The sequence below is a fragment of the Corvus brachyrhynchos genome, unplaced genomic scaffold (genome assembly GCF_000691975.1).
Source record: "Corvus brachyrhynchos isolate BGI_N302 unplaced genomic scaffold, ASM69197v1 scaffold139, whole genome shotgun sequence".
Classification (NCBI taxonomy): Eukaryota; Metazoa; Chordata; class Aves; order Passeriformes; family Corvidae; genus Corvus; species Corvus brachyrhynchos.
Window position 1 is genome coordinate 873,008 of NW_008246062.1, and position 15,263 is coordinate 888,270.

The 15,263-nt window shown below is 50.5% G+C and overlaps 1 protein-coding gene across 3 annotated transcripts in view; it reads right to left on the bottom strand.

The window, feature by feature from the left end:
• Window positions 1-15,263, bottom strand: part of CNTFR (ciliary neurotrophic factor receptor) — a 198,194-nt gene that overhangs the window by 146,336 nt on the left and 36,595 nt on the right. For 2 of the 3 annotated variants that reach the window (XM_017746644.1, XM_017746645.1), the window contains exon 2: window positions 559-663. The gene's annotated coding sequence lies outside the window, so the exon portion shown is untranslated. Of the gene's footprint in view, window positions 1-551; window positions 664-15,263 lie in introns of all 3 variants that reach the window. The other variant, XM_017746646.1, reaches the window with a different exon arrangement.

Below are 15,263 nucleotides of genomic sequence, written 5' to 3' on the forward strand. Positions count from 1 at the left end.
CTGGTGGGGGTCTCCTAGGGGGATGCACTCCTTTTCAAGCAAAGCCCATGCACCTCATCTCTGATGCTGCAGCCTGCCAGGGCAGGAGAGCAAAAAAACCATCAAGCAGACCTGAGAGCTCCAAGCTGTGCTTGTCTGCAAGAGGTGACACCTCACCTCCCACCACAAAGTTGGGCTGGGTGACACTTACCTGCTCCAGAGTGGCTCAGCCACGACACAGGACCCCTGCTACTGTGGTTAGACTGTGGATCTCTGAGCTGCCCAAAGGGCTTTCAACTGGGAGAGCTCTTTATGGAGAAGTTGTTCATGGGCAGCCCATAACACAGGCATTTTCCAGGCTGTTCATCCACACCTGCCCCTCCACATCCTAAATAACCGCTCTCAGCATCTGCCCTCTTTACACAACAGCCAAAAGGCTGCTCACACGCCAGAGCCAGGAGCAGCCTTTTGTCACACCTCAATAAACACCATCCTCGCCAGAAGACATGTCCTGCAGTCCCAGAGAGCACACCAACTCAGGACAAGTTGGGTGAGCAAGATTTTTAACCCACCTCTTACCTCTCCACCAGTCTAGGGTCCTTGGGGCGTCCCCAATTTCTCATAAACGTCTGGGGGATTCTTCTGACTGCTTGACCAATCCTCACCGCTCAGATCTGGGATTTTCTTCAACAAAACAGAAGAGACAACCTGTCAGGTTACCTGGTGAAGCTCTGCCACTGCTTCACGTTCAGGAAACAACCAAGGTGGGAGAGCATCTGTTTCCCAGCCCTGACAGCTGGGGGTAACCGGTGCAAACACGAAGCTAGTTAGAATAAGAGCCCTCCCACAAGAGCGTCACAGTCCAGCCCCAAAGCACGTATTTGCTTAATTATTTCGATTCAGAGACATGAAATGGGAGAGGGGGAAAAAAACCCCTGCAGCTTGGGGCATCTCTGATCTTCTTTAAAGACAGACAGCAATGCTCCCCAGACAGAACAGCACAGCAGCACCACACTGTCAGCCCAGCACCAAGGCATTCGCCCACAACGTCTTGTGCTGCCTGAGCCCTAATCCTGAAAAGCCTCACACACGTGTTAAACGGCGCAGGGAGAGGCCACTCCGGCTGAACCTGGGAGTGTGAAGAGGAAAGCATGCCTGTACGGCTTTGCAGCACAGACACCAAGGACTGGAAAGAGGAGGAGGACTTTCTGTGCTACATCTGACATGCTGCCTGGTGAGATGGAGTCACAGGCATTAGTGTAACCAGTGGTACCCTCCCTTACAGCAGGAAATACGCTTTTTGTGTTAGACAAACAATTATCAGTCAAGATCTGTGCTCATTATCCAGCTCTTGTGGCTGAGGTTGTGTTGCTCCCCCTGCTTCTTTTTAAATGCTTTGAAGAGGAAGAAAAAAAAAATGTCTTATGGCTCTGCATTATTAAAAATCAAAAATAGGAGCCAAAATCCACTGGCAAGACAAAGTCTGGGAGTCACTCCTGCAGAGATTCTTTCCCAAGGGTGACAGTGACTCCAAGTCTGGAACACCACCGGCTTTAATTAACACCCAACCCTCAGCTGATGAGCTTTGCCAGAGTTCCTCCCAGGACCTCATGCAAAGCCTGGGGAAGCCAATGGGAGGATGCTATGGAAACCCAAACTACAACCCCTATCTACCCCCTGCCTGGCTACAAAACCTAAATAAATAAATGTCCCCCCCTGAAACTCCACTGGGCGCCTGATGGCGAAACCCTCATTTGCAAAGTGCTTGGAAATAATTACAAAATCTTCCCAGAGTTTACAAGGAGGGAAGTGGACTGTTTGTCATGCCGACAGCCACGGTGTGCCACAATTTATCATGCTTGTCAGGTGTCAGCCACCAAGAAATTTAACTCCAGCTGCCCCAAGCCCAGCACCCGCAATACCCCATCACTCAAAAGCTGCTCTGCCAAGCACCCCAGAGCTGAGGAGTGACTGGCAAGGAGGGGAGAGGGCTGCTCCCCACCAAGCCTCCTCTCACTCTGCAATGCCAATGTAAATCTTCGGTTGTTTTTTTGAAATGTTTTTGGTTGCAGGTGTTGGGTTTTTTCCCTACCCACAGATGAAGTGGAACAAAGGAGACCAGGCTACAGCAAGAGATGAGGCTCGTTTGTCATTACCTGCCAGAGACCCTCCTGGGCTCTAATTCCAGCTTGGCGGGGACCTGAGAAGAGAGACTGGGCTTAGCCCTGAGTAACCTTAGGGAGGGAGTGCATTATGATGGGTACAAAGTGCAAAATCCCAGTGCCTTTTCTGAGAGACATCTCTGAAACCTGTGCAAAAGGACTGTCATCCCCTGCCACCTCTGTGCCCTGTGCTGATCAGATAAGCCAGCCCTGCCACAGGTCTAGCAGCCCAGCTTTCCACATGGAAGTCAAAGCACACCTTGCTTTTTGAGTACTCCAAATTGAGGTCAAACTGGGTTTTGGAGGAACTCGGCATGTCCAAACCAGGTCAACAGCTGAAGGACCTGATTTGGGGCATGAGTTATTGCTGAGCCAGAGGGAAGATGTGTGCTTCCCCATAATCAAGGGACAGTCTTCATCATGGCTCAGGTGGGCTCACATAAGGAGCAAATGTCATCAGCCACAGAGCAGGGACAAGTCCTGGGTCAGGTCCCTGTAGGAGGGCTTGCATCACTGCTGAGCTGACCCTGCATCACCAGGACTTGAGCTCTCAGCAATGCCATGGTCAGGGCACTTCATCAATGTGACACTTGCTTTATAGGGCCAGTCTGGGCTGCCCCACTGAAATACTCCTGTTTTGGCCATTTCTGTAGCAACAAGCTGACTTAAGAGGAACCTGCCTGCAAAAGCACTAACTTTTTAAATGGGTCCTTGCAAAATCCTGGAGGAAGCCCAGCACCCATGGCATACTTGCATGTCCCACATGATGCATCTGCATGGCACAGCAAGGGCTAGTGGAACCCACTGAACCACTTGCTTAAAAGAAAAAAAATCCAAACACACAGCATTTGCCAAAAAATCTTTCTCTCCAACACAAGCTGGGGCTACGTTGATCGTGGATCCATGGATTTTACTTACACCAGCAGAAGGGGCCCAATATTTCCCAGCAGCAAGGCATCCCGTGCATGAGCTGGGGGGCACAGGTTTTGCAGTGCTGTGTGCTCGAGGCAGCGCAGTTCGGGCTGTGGGGAGCTCCCTGCACACGCTGTGTGTGACACACCCACAAACGCACCCGCACAGTTCAGAGCCTCGCGACTTGGCGTGGGGAAGGTGGATTTTTGTGGCGTCAGCAGCAAGCAGATCCCTGATGCCTGGCTCAAAACCTTCCCCAAAACTATCAGGCCCAGTCTCACAGCACAAAGACACTGGAATTTCTTCAGCACAAATGCAAGAATTTTTCTGCTGGTTGTTTGTTTTTTTTTTAAATTTTATTTTTAACTGTGGATAAACTAATGCCTTCCCCCCCACACCCCAACACTGTTCTGAAGGCAGCTTAAAACTCTTTGCTAAAATTTTCCAAAAAAATTCAGCCGGAGGCACAGACATGTGAAGTTTCAGTCCAAATGGTTAAAGGCTGGCATAGTTTCAAGCAACTGAAGACAGGGGCTTATAATCAGAAGTGTCAGGCAGCCTTAATTATATTATTTCCTGAAGGAAATAGTTTTCCCTGCTGAAGTCCAGGAGTTATTAAAAAAAGTTGACCTCACTGGAACCAATCAAGATGGAGACAAGAAGCCTGTGGTGGATTCTTAAGGCAGGCATGTTCATGCATCTGTATTTTCAGGGGTCCAGGATTTTAGGGCAGGTGTTCCCAGACAAGCCTGGCTTTGCGACAGCTGAGAGCCAGGACCCAGGATGCAGAGCCCCCTCCCATCCATCCTCATGGAGTGCCCTGGGCAGGGGCACTTGGGAGCCCCATGCACCTGGGGAGGGTGCTTGCCTGTGCCCAGATCAATTGCCTCACTGAGGCGAGCGAGGAAAAACAGCCGGATGCTTTGTAGCTGTCAGGAGCACACAGGCTTTTTGTCCATGTCTTCCTCTGTGCCCATAAATAAAAGTGACAGCAACTTTATTTAGGACTTCTTCCAGTTAAGAGGGGATGGAAGAAATGTGAAAAATGAAACTGTAGCTCAGCAGAGGGGGAAGGTCCTGAAGGCACAGCTCAGGCTGTGCCACTGCTGCAGCAGCCTGGGGTGGTGGCAGCCCTCACTCTCCAAAATCAGCACCTCCTCATGCCCATCAGTGCACTCTTCTCCTCTGCCCTTCCAGGCACAGAAATCCCAATCCCAATCCTACACTGTAGCCCCTGCCTCCACTCCCCCAGTGCTAGATGAGAGGTTCAACCACCTGGAGTGAGTCAGGAGTGGAATAACCATGTCTCCTTTCTTCCTAAAAGTGACTGAAACAACCCCCAAACAACCCAGAGGAGAAAGTCACCTGTTCCCTGCACATATGCAAAGATTGTACTTGTAGCACCAACAGCTGCCCCGAAAGGCAGCTCAGTCCTGTGCAGCTCACCAGCATGGCTGAGCAGGGAGTGCAGCATCTCCACCAGCATCCACTACCACAGAAAGTCCTGTCTATTTTGACTACAACCTCCAAGGTGTATTTTGCACCTGATGAAAGACATCCTTTCTATAAAAAGCATGGGAAGAGACTCAGAGAGCAGGAGAGGAGGGAAGGCTGCTCTGCAAGAGGGCTGAGCAGGCTGCAGACGCAGCCCCAGGCAATGCCCCAGCATGGGAGAGCACAGCCAGGATTTGAGCATCCCAATCTGGTCTCCCCCAGCTCCCTGCAACATCTCCCAGCAGCACAGCACCTCGTGTACCACAACGGTATTGCAACATGCTGATAACACAAGCTCTGTTTCAACCTTCATCCTGCTGCCTCTGCTGCTGAGCCAGAGTTATGCCACAAGCCAAAATCTAGTCCCCACATGGGGGATTGTGCCAGTTCCCAGGTGCTTAGGGGCTTGACTGGAGCTCGTCTGGAGCTGTGCCATGCACTTGCACACAAACACCAACACTCAGGGCAGGTGTAGGAAAAGAACCCCCTCCCATCCCTGGGGATACGCCCACCCCATGCAGAAAGGTTTAGGGTGGAAGTTGTGTGCAGGTCCCCAGGGAGAGAGGCTGCCAGTGACCTCATGGGTATCTTCCCCTGCTGCCCTCTCCACTGCCATGAGTCAGAGATTAATGACAGGCCATTTGTCAGCACCGGTGGCATCATTGCCAATCTCATTTCTGAGCAGACATCTGACCTTGCTTGCCTCCCTGAGACCCGTGTTACCGCATGGCTCCAGCAGCCTCCTGACAGCTCCCAGGGGAAGCAACACAAGGCAGGGAACTGGGCTGTGACAGCATGATCCGGAGTCAGGATGCACAGACAAACACTTCAGCTCAGGAGGATCAGTGTTTGTCAGCTTGTCCCACTGCCCTAGCCTCCTCCCAGCTGGCATCCAAGAAAGGGTCTCTCTTACCAAGCACTGGAGAAGGGACATCTGTGCCTAAAGAGGATGGCATAGACAAAGCAAGCCTTGCCTGAAACTCAGGAAGGAAGGGGGAAGAGGGTGTGGGGGACACATGACCTTTTCCCCAAGCCTGCAGTGTCCTGTGTCTCTGCCCACACTACCCAGCCAGCCAGAGGGATCAGTGTGCAGTCCCAGCTGTGGCACCCAGAGCTTCTCCACAGTCAGCCATGACCCAGACTGAATCTTAACCCAGATCTCACTCAATGAAGAGACCAGATAAAATCCAGACACAGATCCACCCTGCACTCCTGAGCAGAGCTTGTACCCATGTCATGAGGTGTAGATGACCTATGCCACAGGGTCCAGCACTCCTCTGTCCCAAACCAGACCATGTTGTCACTGTACAAGTCCACTACGTGGCTGTCACTTGGTCACCACACACAGCTCTGGTCCTCACAGAAAGGGAAGAGTGAGACAACAAGAGGCACAGGTGAAGGGGGGAACAAAGCATCTTCTGCATCAGGGCATTCCAAGCACACCAAGGCTTTTCAGCCTGGGGAGAAGGAGGAGGCAGGCCTTAGCCACAGGACCTCAGGCTAGACACACTGTGTTGGCCAGGCCATAATGTCCACGCTGCTTCCTACTAAACAACAGAAAACAAATGATTTCCAGAGGAGCAGGGAAAATTCGAGAACAGGTCTTCTGACAAGTGCTGGTCCTGATGCAAGCTTTACCTCAACACAACCCTCAGCCTTAGACAGCCAGATGCATCCCCACCAGGAGGGATGAGACAACCACCAACACAGCTCTTCTTCAGTGCCAAATAAAGCCAATCCCAGCTCTCATACTTTTCAGAAGGAGAACAAATTAAAATGATGTGGGACTGGAAAAGACCCACTTGGTCAAGATGAAGAAATCAGTGCCATTAAACGTCATTAGAATAATATGCCCAGAAAGCTTCATAAAAGGAGATACCATATGATTGAATGCTCTCCAGACCCTCATTTTACACAGACCCAAAACATCAACCCGGAGCCTCTTTTAACAGCCAACTCTCACAACGATCAGAAGGTTTTAGGTTTTGTTTTGTGATGTGTTGTTTTTTTTTTTTTTTCCTGAGGAGCTTTTGGGTCTGCAATTGAAACTACAATTCCTTTAGTTCCTGGGGGGGTGAAAAATAAAAATCATTTTTCATTAAGCTGAAGCAAATGGCATTTTTGCTTGTCAAAAATATTTGACACAACTCTGACAGACTCGACCAGACATATAAATAAAAGATTTAAATCCTTCTGCTTCAGAGCTTAAGAAAACACTGCTGTCAGTCCAGCGCTAGTACAAGCTCTCTCCTACAGGTCACACTCCCTGGGGGCTGCCAGCACCATCCTGGCACTGATGCTAGGATAGAGGGCAGGTACCAGCCACACCAGCTCATGTTGTCCCTCTGCAGGCTGCTCTCCCCGAGACGGAATCAGCCTCCCCTGGCTCAAGCAGCACGCAGCCGTCTCCAGCGGCGGGGGGGGGGGCAGCATCGATCCCTTCCCTCTCCTGCCACCATCCATATCTGAAAGCAGCATCGACCGAGCAGCACTGGATGCTGTATTTCCTTAGCCACCTGGGCTGTGCACTAGCAGCCACTGAGCCTCCTTCCCCATCCGTTGTGTCAGCGAGGCGGCCACAGACGCCGTGACAAGACACAGAGCAGTGTCGGAGCCCATTTCGAAATCTTTCTATCCTATTCAAGCCAGAGAGGCTTATGTGTATGGATTTATACTGTTTGCCCCAATATTTAGCTACTGAGCTGACTAATCTGTGTGCAAGAAAAACCCTGATGGCTCAGAGGCTGAGCAATCTACATCATTCATCATTTAGATTAGCTATTGTCTTAATCCTCTTTAAACTACTGTATAATACATAAGGGAATGGATGTCCTCTATGCTTGGGATACGCAGAAAAATCTCAGGCTGGAGCTCAGAAACTTGGACAGAAGCAAGAATGACAAATCCTAGCAAGCCACAGAAGAAAAAGGAAACTTGTTGCAACCCCTGGCAGATGGTTTAACTTCTTCTTGCTCTCTCCACCCCAGCAGCCTTTAATTATTTCCTAGCCAGCTTCCCAATTACTTCTCAGGCAGCTTCCTAAAGCTCTTCTGCCCTGTCACTTCATTACAACCTCATTATGAACTGTGGGCCCCAACCTGCAGCAGCCCATGCCATGTGGTCTTGCTGCGGCCCCAAGGATGTACAGCCCTGTTCCCTGGGAGCTGGGACATCCTTCTCCAGCATCGGCTGTGGCTGTGCTGCCCTCAGAAAGGCAATGGCTCTGCCCAGCCCAGTGCCATGCTTTGGGCCATGCCTGGCAAACAGGTAGGCTCAGGTCAAGGATTAAAACCTGCTTGGATATCCAGGATCATGCCACACCTTGCTGCAGTGCCCGGCCAGAGGATGAGGAAAACCAGGTTTCTTTATGGCAACAGCAAAGATTTCAGGGGCAGAAGGAGGGACTGCAACAAGGCAGTGGCAAACAAGGCTCTAGTTCACTGCCTGCCAGAGCTGAGGGAACTAATAAACAGACAGATGAGCTAAATTGTCTTCGGAACCTCTGTATCAGTATTCACATTACAGAGGCTGCTTCCAGCAATTCCAGCGTATTAATAATAAATGCTACATAATTACAGCAGACTTGCTTTGTCCTCTCTTCCTGTTTACTGTCAATGTCTCTTTAACCCTTTGCAGCCCACAGCTGGCTCTCCACTGGTACCAGACCCTCCACAGATGGCACAGCCCTGTCATCACTGATGGGTGTCTCCCCCAGCTCCCTCCTGGGCTGGCTGGGGTGCAAGGGGAGGTGAAGGAAAGCTCAAGTACTGATACCACTCCATAGGGATCACTTTCTATCTGTCAAATGCCTGACAATGTTGCTGCAGGGCATGAAAAAGGTGTATTTGAGGCCTCAGGGGCACCCCCAGGCTGGGATGAGTTGGGGACTGTGCAAACAGCATCTCCAATATGCAGAGTTGTAACAAGTCACCAAGAGCATCTTAACAGCAAAGAGGGTTTATGGCCTCTCCTGGATTTAATCCCCTCCAGACTTGCAGCTGGCACCGAGGGTCCTTGGGCTGTCAGCAGTGAGAGCCAGCCAGGATGCAAACATACACTGCTGGGAGCTGCAAGTGGGCTCTGGAGCAATCCCTCCTGAAGGACACATTTGTGGGGAGGCATAGGACATCACCCACACAGATCCCAAGTCTGGCACCTAGGTAGGGAAGAACAAAGTTTTTGGATAATCAAGTTTCAAACCAAACACCTCCAATGTTTGAGCAGCGGCCACATCCCCCATTCTCAGCAGCACCGCAGCCCCACACAGCTGCTCTTCCTAAGTCTCCTTCCTTGTAGGCAAGCTGTGCCAAAATGCCTGCCCTGTCTGATCATTTCATGAGCTGATCCAAATGAGAGTTAGAGACCCTCTGGCACTTTTCTCCTGAATTTTCGAAGTGTTTCATCCAGTGTAGCTGCAAACTGAACTCTGGAGCCCGCTTTACTTCCCACAGGACTGTCTCTGTGACTATTTCTTCCTCAGCTGCAAGCAAAAAGCATCAAAACTCTGGAGAAGGGCCCACATTAACAGTGCAATAGCAGTTTTTATCTGAGCACAGGTTTAATTTGCACCTTTCAGGCTAGCTGTCTCTTTTCCCAACCTTGCAGGGAGGCTGCCATGGCTCCTAACATGGCTTCAATAAGAGAAGAGAACCAATACCTCAAATGGGATTTCTTCAAGAAACAAGCATGGAAAACAAAGTATGCCTGCCCTCCAGTGCAAATTAACTCAGCTTCTGACCCGACTGCAGACCTTTCCAGACAGGAGACCCACTGGACAGCAAATGAATGCCAAACAACTCAGATGCAAATCTCTCCCTGCACAGAGAGCCTCAAATGTTAAGGGAACACTTGGCTAAAACAGCTGGGCATTGAAAAGCCTTGAAAAGGAAAAACACAAACAGCTCAAACCCAGTTACATCACTCACACAGGGAAGGCAAGGCTGGTGTGACATAAGAACATCTATCCCTCAGACACCAGTATCTCCCACTCCACCTGGGACATGCGGAGCATCCCCCAGTGCTGACATCTTGCCATCGTTTTCCAGGGGTTCCCACAGCTGCACAGATACACTTTGTATTTTCCGTGCCATCTCCTCTGCCAAGTGAAGTATAGAAGATTTTTTTTTTCTCCGTGCACACAGATACATTTTTGACTTCTCAGAGAATGAAACAGTAACCAGATGTTCAGGAATAAGCGCTAAAGAAAAAAGAAAGACAGCACTTCTGTCCTACAATGGGTACAGGCTCCCGGAAAAGAGACACAGATGGTACACGGCCTGGGAGCAAGACACAAGGCAGGAGTCCTCTGGACACTTACATGGAACATGCATGCCAGAGAAGGATGGAGCAGAATGGGGATTGGGAAGAAATGGGATCATCATCATTACATCCAGCTCTTCCTTGGAGGACAGTGCCACGAAGACTACTTGGAGAGCAACACAGTACACAGTTAAAGCTAGCAGATCTTGCCAGGGTACAAGGAAGGGCAAGTGCATCCCTGCTGGGTGGCTCTGGGTTGATTGCATCTCTGCTATCTCTTCACTCACTGCCACTTTTGGCAAGGCAGCTCCAATTTCTACACCGCAGGAACCTGTGCAAAGGGCACTCAGCAGGCTGGAGTGCCCCCACATCATCCTGCATGGGATGGTGCAGCCAGCAGAGCAACAATCCATATGGACAGAGAAGGGAAACCCACAAAGAATTGCAAGGAAGATGACATATGTCAGCCCCAGAAAGGATGATCCTGAGCTGGGCTGGGACACATGCAACCTGTGCTGCTGAAGGAGCTCCCACTTGCAGGGGGAAGGGATGGCTCTGCCAGCCTCTCACAGCACCCACCAGACACACTTGCAGTCCCCAGCACTGCTCAGGTTGCTGTCACAGCAGGATTGCAAGGGTGGGAGGACACTGAAGTGCCTGGACTGATCCCTGCTCAGTGATGCCACAGGCTAAAGCAACATTTGCCCCAGGATTATCAGCCAGCACTCCTAGATGCAAAGACAGAAAAGCATTAGTGTTCTGAGGTCCCAGACTCATCTCCAGGAGAGCCTGCATCCCAAACCCCCTGCCAGGGCTGTTGCCCTGCTTTCTGAAAACACCCATGTCCAAACCCACCCCCCAGATCTTGGGATGCTCCTCAGCAGCTGATGACAGCATGTTGCAGACTGTGTGAGCCTCCTGTGTCAGCCCCTCTGCAAGCCATTTAGCAAAGAGGCAGCAAGTTATTAATTACTTAATTATTAAACTGCTAATTGATACTAAGCTCTGTTAGCTCTAGGGGAAACAGAGGCAGAGCTGTGCCCCTCACATGATGGTTCACTGACTGCAAGTGCAAAATGAGGGGCCTGAGATGCCCAAGAGAGCTGAGGGCACAGTTGAGGCACTTCCAGCTCGAGCTGCACACCCCAGCCCAGAGATCTCTTAATATTTTACTTCCTCCATCCCTGACCTGCCTCCGAGCACTGTGACTACCAAAGGTTCGAACATTCTCCCCAGTGCAAACCCACCATCCACCAGTGCCAGTGATTGCCTTCATCAGACTTTTTCTATAACACAGCAATTAGGGGTGACAGTCCCAGGGCTCACCCCAAATAAAGATTTCTGCTCTTGGAGGGGATCAGCAGTTTTCCTAGCACCACAACCCAGCAGCACTTCAAAAGTACAAAAAGGCCCAGGTTTGTCTGGTCCTGTGCAGACTCCTGCATCTTGCAGGGAATGAGGAGATGAAGCAATGCAAGAACCAACCCATGCCAGGCAGGTAGGATCGTGCCATCTGAGATCCTAGAACTTAAAAAATCCCTCCGGCCACAAGTTCCTTAGCTCTGCCTTCTGAAAAGCTAATAACACAGTGCAGAATTACCTCCTCTCTTAATAAGTAACAGGTAATAAATAATAAAACAATAATATTAGTAAATATTGCATTCCTTAATAAGAGGCAGTAAAGTTCTAAGCATTTCACCCCTTTGCCCCAACTTTGAAGCACATGGGAAGTTCTTCTCTTGCAAGGGAAGCTCAGCAGTTGCCCACTTTGGACAGACCTGCCTTGTCCAGAGGCTCTGCTGGAGCAGGACCAGTTCTGCTGGGTTTGGCAATCAAGCAGCTGATGCCAAGGTTTCCATCCATCCACTCTCACACTGCCCTTCTCCTCTGGCAGCTCAATTAAGCCTAACGAATTACATCCAGCACAAGTCATGAGCAAACACAGGAAGACTTGGCGACCGCAGTGCTGTGCAAGCAGAAGGTGAATAAATAAAATTGACTCAAGTTGATAGAAGATGCCAGTTCAGTGGTAGACTCTGTAGTGAAGCATCTGTTTGGGTGACTTTGGCTCAAAAGAGGACAAAACAAAAATGGCACAAAACCAAATTCTACCTTTAAATGGGAAAAACTCCAGAGAAGTTCAATATCTAAGTTTTAGATTTAAAAAAAAAAAAGTATTTCTAGTTACCAGAATGGATTTAGGATCAGAGCTATAGAATATTGTGTAGTCTGACCCAGATCTCAATCTAATGCCATGCAGGGGGCACAGGACCAACCAGCTCAGGTACAGAGGCTCTGCAGGTCAGGGCTGAGCATCTCAAAAACTGGACTTTTTCCCATCTCCCATGCCTGTTGCAGTGTTTGACATGGGGACAAGATACTTCTCTGTGCTTGACTGGCTGACCCCAAACTGGGCCATGGTCTGTTGCCCTGTCCCTTAGTGCTTACAAAAACCACCCCATTTCCTGCCTCTCCCTACCCATCTTGAGGCTCAAGACTGCCGTGATGGCCCCCAGCATCCTGCTTCACCTTCCCTTCCCCAAGCTGCACAGACCCACTGTTCCCAACTGCACAATTTCCTAACAGACAAGAAACCCTTCCCAAATCTAGTTGTATCCAGTTGTAAACAACTGTCACAGTTTTCCCTTCATAAAACAAAGAGCCCTGCTCCATGGTGGTGCAAACAGTCACCATTTCAAGACAGTTTCCCTCTTCCCCTCCCCTTCCCTTCCCCGTTCAATTTGAAGTCAATTACAGGAAGGTTAATGGGGCAGAGAGGATGCCAGTTGGCTGGGTAATGATGTCAAAGCACCTGGCATTGCCTGGGCAACAGCTAGGCAGCGGGGATGCAAATGAAGGCACAGGATTGCACTTGGTCCCTCGAAATGAGCTGATGCAATTGAGCGTATCAGCATTAATGAACATGGAAATAACGAGAGAGCACCCAGAGAAACAAGACACTGATGGGGGGTGGGGGCTGTGCCCACAGCAGGGAGATACGGTGACAGGCACCATGTTCTGGCTGTCAATGGGAGCAGCTTCCACGGTGCTGACATTCTCCCATGGCTTCACCCAGATGTGCTTTCCGTGGGTTAACACTGTAGCTTTGCACACCTGAGACCAGATCATGTTGATCTGCTGAAAGCTCCCCTCGTGCGGCTCGTGGCTCTTCTCCAGACAGCCTGTGACAGGAAGAGCAAGAGGGGAGATCATGTGCGTCAAGAGGCCACATCTCACAGTGACCTGATAAACATGGGGCCAAGGCAGCAAAGACCCAGGGGCAAGAGGTGCACAGGAGCAGAGGGGCTTGAGGGCACTTCAGTGCAAAGAGCAGTGACCTGCTCAGTGGGAAGGCTGTTCCAGCAGTGCGGACCAGACTCTCCAAAGCTTGCAGTCGCCACATCATCTGCAACTGATATTTTGAAGTTTTCAGGCAGAGGAACAGGAGCTTCTATATGGGATGTTGTCTGCCAGTACAGCATTTGGCACAGTGTGCTTCCACGGACCAGGACTACAGAGCAGCACACCAGAGTACTGCAAAGCCTCAGACACCAGCACAAAGCCGTTTCCAGCTTTGTTCCACCATCCAACTGCTGTATCTTCTCCTTAGTCCACAAGTTCCATCAGGTCCACCTCAGCACATTTACTGCTTGGAAAACCTTCACTCCAATCCTATTCAGTGCTTTTTTATCCCTGGCCTTTAAGCCCACCCCATGCCACCACTCTTCCCCTTTCCTGACACCACTCAAACCCCAGCACAGCTGCAGTGAAGCAGCTGCCTTTGGTCCTCATGCAGAGTTCATCCATTCCTCCAAATCCCAGTGGCATAGGTGCTGGTGCCCCTCTCATGCTCACCCTCTTCACAGTACACTCCCAAAATATGCTCCAGGGTAGCAACAGCTCCATCAGTAGATAGAGCGAGGTCCCACCGATACTCTGCTGCCCCAAGAAAAGCTGCGTTAGAGGGACAGGGAAAGGCTGACAGCATTTCTCACACCAGTGACTAGCAGAGCTTGCACAGTTGAGACGCAGCTGTGCAAATGAGACCCCAGCAACCACCCCCCAGCCCCCGTGATTCCCCACAGGCGTGAAGAGCAGTATCAGGGACACAAAGAAGCCGACGCCACAGGGAAGCACTTGGGTCATGCATCCATTTACAAGGTCATCGCCCTGTGCCTCTTTAAAGTACTTCACTTTCGCCGGAGGCAAGTCAAGGTGACTCGGACAGACCGTGCTGCCCCTACCCCTGTTCCCACCGATGCTGCCTGCAATCCCTGCCTTTGCGCTGCGAGCCCCGGGGAGCCCAGGGCACCCTTCTCTGCCCTCTGGAAATGGCCCAGCAAAGCAGCAACCCCGGCCATAAATAAGACTGGCAATGGGTAGGAGCAGAGCAGCCGTGGGCTCTGCAGGGACCGGAGCATCCCTGGCCAACCCATAGGCAGGTTCTGTGTGACCCAGGGCTGGCCTCAAGCAAACACCTTCCAAGCATCCTCCCTGCCCACCACAGCGGGACCGGGCATGTCTGGGCTCACAGCAGTGCCATCCCAATGCCAGGTCTCTCCTGGTGTCTCCACATGTTGCTTTTAAATGTCAGCACTAAAACTAGCTACAGTGAGGGAATTAAATGGAGGAGGGGGAAGGGAAAAAAAAAAAAGTAGAGAAAGACGAAAGGGAGAAGAGACAGCTCTGCTAATGAGTCAGCCAGAAATCTCAGAATCCATTTGAAACACGTAGGGCTTAATTTAACTTAATGGTTTTGTCAAACATTGGCACTCTCTTAAAAGCACAGGAGAGCTGGTAATCCAAATGCCAGTGGCTCTGCCTTTGCTAGTCACAAGAAAGCTCCTGTTCCAGTCCCCAGATAGATCCATCTGGTTTCATGCAGGCAGCAAGTACAGCCCTGGCTAATGCAGTCATTCATGAGGGTAGTTCTGTATTTACTTAGCACCGGCAGCAGCTCTGACTTTGCCCAGAACACAAAAAATAAACACAGCCACTGCATTTCTGAGCTTGTACATGTCTTAAGGCAGCTCCGGGCTTCTCCTGAAAACACGGCTGTGTCAGGGGAAGAGAGATTTGCAACTTTCCCTCGGGAAGACAAAATGAAATCTCTGACCTATGTGGACTTTGGAAAGAAGCTGGAAGAAAAAAAAGAATAGCAAACTCTCTGCTTATGAGCAGGCAGAGAAACCATGAACTGAGCTGAAAAAGCTGGTTCCCCACCCAGAGCTGCTCTCCCTCCTCTTTGCAGCAGCCCTAGGTCAAGGGCCCCCAGCAAACCCTGTGAGATGGAATGGGGCTCAACCTCATGGCAGCCCTAGCTCTGCTGCTGTCAAACGCCCTTCTAGAGAAAAAAAGTAGAAATTCCAACCTGCCATGTAAGACGATCTTCCTTTTGCAGACTGGGCCCATCTTTACACACAGTAAGGAGAAGTAGAGGGTGTTTAACACTCCTTG